This window comes from Curcuma longa, chromosome 11, assembly GCF_044706935.1.
Source record: "Curcuma longa cultivar G26 ecotype Majalengka, Jawa Barat chromosome 11, ITB_CL_G26_1.1, whole genome shotgun sequence".
NCBI classification, from domain to species: Eukaryota; Viridiplantae; Streptophyta; class Magnoliopsida; order Zingiberales; family Zingiberaceae; genus Curcuma; species Curcuma longa.
Window position 1 is genome coordinate 7781276 of NC_133871.1, and position 6266 is coordinate 7787541.

Consider the following 6266-nt stretch of genomic DNA (forward strand, 5'->3'; position numbering starts at 1 on the left):
CGATGACGACAACGTGTAAAATTAAATTTTAATTTCTGCTGTCGTTGTTTCGATCCTCTTCGGAATGACAACGTGTAAACTTTTTTATACAATTTTTGTTTCTAACCTAGTTAATATTATTTAATCTTAATTAAAAATATTTTTTAAAACATAAAATCATTATAAAAATCAAAATTACTTTAAATGATTGCTACGATCAATTAATGGTTGGTATAATAATTTTAATTTTTTAAAAATAATTTTGATTAAATTTAAATAATTTTAATTAAATTTATAAAAAAATTATATAAAACTATCAAATTAAATAATTTAATTTTATACATTATAGTAAAGTAGTTATGAAATGCCTTCCCACTTAAGAGCCTACTCAATATTTAATTTATCTATTTGTATTTTTACTGTGAGATCGATGATACTTAACCGTGAAATCATCTTTTATCGCATTGAAATAAAAATATTTTTAAAATAAAAAAATTATTTTGATGTTTAAAAAAGAAGGGACGCACTGATAATTAAAAACATCCTTTTATATTTTTGTCCATGATTTATCCATAAAATATAAAATGTTATTTTATAATTTATAAATAATATCATGTAAGACAGGGGTGGCCTTCTATAAATTAATAATAAGCATATTATTTTTTCATTCCAACAAGAAGGTTATATTATTTACTGATCGTAGATGCTATTTATTTTAATATGTAAGAGATACTCATAGTAATAACAGTTATATGTATTCCTAAGCTCAAGCCAGGCAATTGATGGGCGGAACAAACATTACCTGAAACTAAATAAAGACCACGCACAAACAACGCTGTTATCGATCAAGCATTGGAGACAAGACAAGTTCTATTTCAAGAGGAGCGTATATAGCATACAATTACTCAGCCTATGCTCCAAAAAAGTCACTGGGAGTGCCAAATTTTAGACAGCAGAATTGCCAACAATTAAAATGAATTCTCAGATACTACTACAAGGTACCTAGAATCAAATATTTCACAGAAAGGGGGAAATTGTTGAGGGGGCTTGATTATCTCCCAACTTGTTTTCCTGCATATTGATCTACTAGGTGAACAGCAAACTAATTTTGTGATGCTTTTTTTCCATTATAGCAGCTGGGAAATCAGAATGATTTTGCCACAGCCTAATCTGCTTATGCGAAAAGTTTCTTCCATAATCCTGCTTGTAGCTTCACTCTCGACGATATTTTTCCCAGAATCCTTTCTTCATCTTAGGTCCACCTCTGGATGTTGATTGTTTAGCAAGGGAAAAATACTGCTTCAAGAATGACCTTCTGTAAGAAGATCTCCCCTTCGAATTGGTTCCTATTTTGAGGTCTTTTTGAGCCCCCTTCCCATCATCAGACTGATCGTCTCCAAGTGCATCAGTTTCTGCCATTTTACCCTTGCAAGATTTGATTATGTCCATGCCAGCCTTCTCAAATAGCCTTATTGCAGATTTTTCTCCATGCGTACAGACAGGGCAAGGAGGGTCGTATCGGTTTATTTCAGTAGTAACTTTCTCCAAACATTCGGAATGATAGAGATGACCACAAACCAAAACAGCAACCACACAACCACACAGTGCCCTGTTAATCGCTTTGAGCATGCTTTACAAGTCTTCTGATGAGGAGGTGTATCTGGAGGATTTGAGCAAGCTCTTTGGCTGCTACATGATGTAAGGTTGACACTGTCAGCTGACCACCTTTCCTTATTTGAAGAAGCCACAAGCTCGAAGAATGCCTGTGTGGACCAGGCATCAGAAGACCCACCATGGGAACCGCTTATGGAGAAGTCATTGCTGCAGGAAGAGAGCACAAATGACGGCCTTGCTCCAGCAAAGCTGTTCTCATCAACAGATTGAAGGGGTGCTATTCTGCTGTCAGATAGCTGTTGTCAGAGTTCACAGCTGGGTGATTGGCAAACCTTCCTTGTTAAAATTGGATCAGATGGCAAAGAATCACTCGTAGAAGATGACAGATCTGCTCTAGTTGCAGATAACAAAGGAATTAAGGCCGCTGAGTTTATTAACTTCGAATCTGAAGCAATGGCTAATTTTGATGATCTATGGCCCATTCTCTGAATTTAAATCAAAGGGAAACATGAGATTAATATAAATGGCTAATAGAAGAGGAGAGTAACCAGAAACAACTTATTCAATCTCACCTTGGGGGATGAATTATTTGCAGGGAATGGAGTTTCTGTTTGATTAAAGAATACATTAAATTAAAGCCAAAGATATTCTAATAAGAAAGGTAAAGGAAATGCACTAAATGGATAGTAAAGGCATCTGAGGATAATTTTATATATAACTTGTAGTATCTCTTCATTTTTATCCTGAAATAGAAGAGCATTTTAGAAAGACCAGAAAGTGTCCTCATCCTAAAGCTCATTAATTATTAGTCTGACTAAATGATCTAGAAATTCAAAATACTTACTGACTATCAACATCACATATACTAGGCATGTGAAATTACTCGTCATGGAGATGACTAAAACTACATTACCATTTATAGGAACATTCTACTTTCCACCTCATTATAGAAGGAAAATTTTGTTACTAAAAAAGAATATAATTACCTCCTAACGATTAGATCACACAAGAAAAATGTTTGCAATATCTTAATTTCTTAGTTTCCTCATGAATCTACATCTAATTTAATGTACCTTCATATTAGCTTAGCAATTTACATGCATGGAAAGTTTTGACTTAAACTACAGCACCTTCCTCAACACATTCTCCATGAACTTCTTGATGCACATTAACCACTTCAAATTATACGAATGTTGTTAGCTATCAAAAAACAAATATCATACTAAATACCAGCAAACAAGAAAATCAAGTTACAAAAGAAAGGAAAACTAAAGAACACAAAAATCAAACAAGATGGCATATTAACCTAGAAAAGAAAATTACAATTTCCTTCCTACTGCAACTGATTCAAGGTGACTGACATTACAGAGCAGATGGTTAATCCAGCCTTTTAAAAAATAAAAAAGGTGAAAAAATGCAGTGCAGCCAAATTGTCCTTTGCTCGTACTATATTCCTGTCTTAAGTACTCTTGCCTTGGACTAAAGCACACACCACCCTTGAGATTTTCATTGTAAAACAGATAGTCTCACAGAAATATTGCCAGGTGACCAAGTACTGTATAAAGAGTATATGTAACTAGATTTTACTTTTAAATTATGACAGTTGCAACTAGATTCTTAATTGTCTCCTTATAAAATAAAGGAAATTCAACATTCAGTGCTGAAGGACCATGGATGGACTAGGATATGAGATCTTCAATAGAAGAAGAAGAATTGCTTGTGATTAACCAGTAACAATTCTCTAAACAAACCATGCCACAAGAATCTCTCATAGTTTGCCCTTGCTATTTGAAGATATTTACAAATGGTTAGAATAGAACAATTCTGAACTCCAAAGGCAAAGAGAGAATAATACTACTCTTCAACTATAAGAAAGCAAAAGGATAGTACTAACATAGTACAATGAGCCAGAGAAATCAACTGATTTTGAGAAGCAGATGAATCACAAAGGAGACAAAAGTTAACTGGATAACTCTTAGCAAAAGTTATTAAATGATATGGTATTGGGTTAGTGGAAATGACCACAAGACATTAGTTTGGCATCCCTTGTGACTTAGGGACCAATCCAAATGATGCAATGGACTATTACCTTGTACTGTTTTTTTGGCATGAAATACAGAATGGAATTGCATGTGGCACTAATGAGAAAATAGAGAAGCAAAATGATACAATGGGCTATTACCTTCCTACTGTTTTCCTGGCATGAAGTACAGAATGGAATTGCATGTAGCACTAATGAGAGAATAGAGTAGCAAACAACTCCAGATAACAGACATGCTTTCTGCAAGTTAAGTGCTTGACCACCAAATAAAAATGGCAAATTTGATTTAAAAATTGTAAGTAAATAAGAATTTTCTATAACAAATGAACAATATTATTGTTCTTTGGTGCCATGAAAACATGTAACTGACTCAAGAAATGAGATTTGTGACATTCTACCTTGAGTAACATCTCTTGACTCCCCAGCAGTTCCAATTCTAACTGGAGACTTAAGCCGCTTTTGTAATTGGAAAGCATCTGATGGACTGCCACTATCAGAAAAGATTTCGGTTTCATTTGGTGATTCACTCTTAATCTCAAGCACAGCATTCTCAATATCCTGTTGAGCAAATTGAGTAGCATTTTCCATTGCATCCTCTATGTGTGTTCGGTTATCCCACCGAAAGCTCCAAGTAGGCGAGTGTCTAGAACTCCTATACGTTGAAACTTCAAAACGAAGTGGACTAGGCAAGGGTTTGTCCTTTATAGCCACACAACAATTTGCCCCCATGTTGATTTTGTACCCACTTCCTCCTAATGTATACAAGCTTAAGAAGGAATTAATGTTGAGGCCTTTTAAAGATAGAAACACTAGGTTTAGTTCCCTTCATGCAGGAGCCTGAAAAAATAATGTTGTCCATTGAATCTCCAGAAGTTCCTATCACAAGAGAATGGCAGTGTCTTGAAATTTGCATCAGAAATCATAAATGTGAATTTACGAAACATATGAGATTGCAAAACAAGTGAAAACAGATTTAAAATGGCAGAGGATACGAGGGGGAGAGCGAGAGAAGAAAAAGCTTCAGAGAATCATAGATGATCTAAATCAAAAGAGCACTGATTGGTGCAACAAGAATGGTGTTGCTATAATCTCTTTTAACAAAATTATACAACCACGAGAAGAAGAAACAGAACTGCTAGTCCATCAGGCATCTAAAATACAGAAATCATGGTTACTTTTTTTTTATGACCACGAAAATGTCAAATAGGACCGCTTTGTTCCCTCAGCGTGTATTATGAGAATAAACTCAATTACTGTTCACTAAATATGAGAAAATGGAATCTGCTATGGAGAAAATTAAGGACGCATTAAAGACCCACTAGACAAGGACTGTTTGAATATTCAAATCACCAACAAATACGTTGAACATTACCATCAGCTAAAGACTTCTGTGGTTGACAATTTGATCGCTGTCACCCTCAATATTCAAGTAATCAGAAACAAAAAATGATTACGTTCTCAGAAAATTTCCGGAACTAAAAAAAAACAATAGAATTCACTGTGGAACAAACAAGTAATGCTGAAAGTCACTATAGGATATCGTGACAGTCTGACAGAAGTTAAGATCAACAGCCAGCATATTTTGATTTATAATAAACAGCTAAAGGGGATTAAAAGAAGCAACTAAAAGAATATCAACAATCTTTGATAAAAGGAACCAGTATAATTATTTCTGAACCAAGTGGAATCTCTAGAGAACATGACGGGAAAAACCAAAATTTTATTTTGGTGGCTCAATTAGATCAATTCATAGGACAAAGTCTTCTCAAATTGAAGATAAGCTATTTCAAACCGACTATAAGGAAGTCACACTTTCCAATAGCATAAAGCTTCATAAAAACCCAATCAACGTATGAGAAAGCCTATCATCACCTACTAATTAAGTCGATCGCTAAACACTAAAATAGTCCTAATTCAAAATAACAGGACCAACAATCTCCTCGATGTGCAATTTTTCTTTGTTTGAAATATTCGGAAAAAAAAAACCTTTTTTCAGTTGAATCAAGAGCGACACCTTTAGAACCGAAGAAAGCCCCGCTGATGAGTGAAAGAAAGTTCAAATCAACCAAGCATCTCTCTGCGTGGATCGGGGTCAGAGGAAAACCACAAGAGCTCCCGCCGGAAAAGCCGCTTCAGGAGCTAAGATCGACCAAGCGAGCTCGGGGGTTTCGCGTCGAAACCGCAAAATCTGGCGCGCTCTACAGCTCGCTGACTCACGGATAACCCGTATAAAACTTAAGCAACGAGCCTTTTCTCCCGCTGGCCAGAAACCCCCTGACAAATTAGGGTTCTTGGCGCATCTGTTTCGACCAGCTCGTGGCTCATCTCCTTGTCTCCTCCATTCCTGGGTTTGAGAGGGAAAAAGAGAGAGAGAATGGAGAAGCGCATGGGTGTGTTCCATGGGTGCCAATATCTGAAGATATTTTAAGCTTCCGTACTCACACGTAGAAGAGGCCGCCCACTTTGTTTACCCGCTGATAAGTGATGGAGAATTATACTTTAGGAAATATTTAAAAGTGGCATTTAATCAAACTTATTACAATAGTTGTAACAATGTAAGTGATTTTAAAATATAATAGTAGTTTAGACTAATCTGAAATAGCCCAATGGATTTGCAGTTTTTTTAAACAGA

At 35.4% G+C, this 6266-nt stretch overlaps 1 pseudogene; it reads right to left on the bottom strand.

The window, feature by feature from the left end:
- Positions 1 to 1076: 1076 nt before the first annotated feature.
- Positions 1077 to 5983, bottom strand: LOC141841777 (uncharacterized; annotated as a pseudogene).
- Between the last annotated feature and the right edge of the window lie 283 nt (positions 5984 to 6266).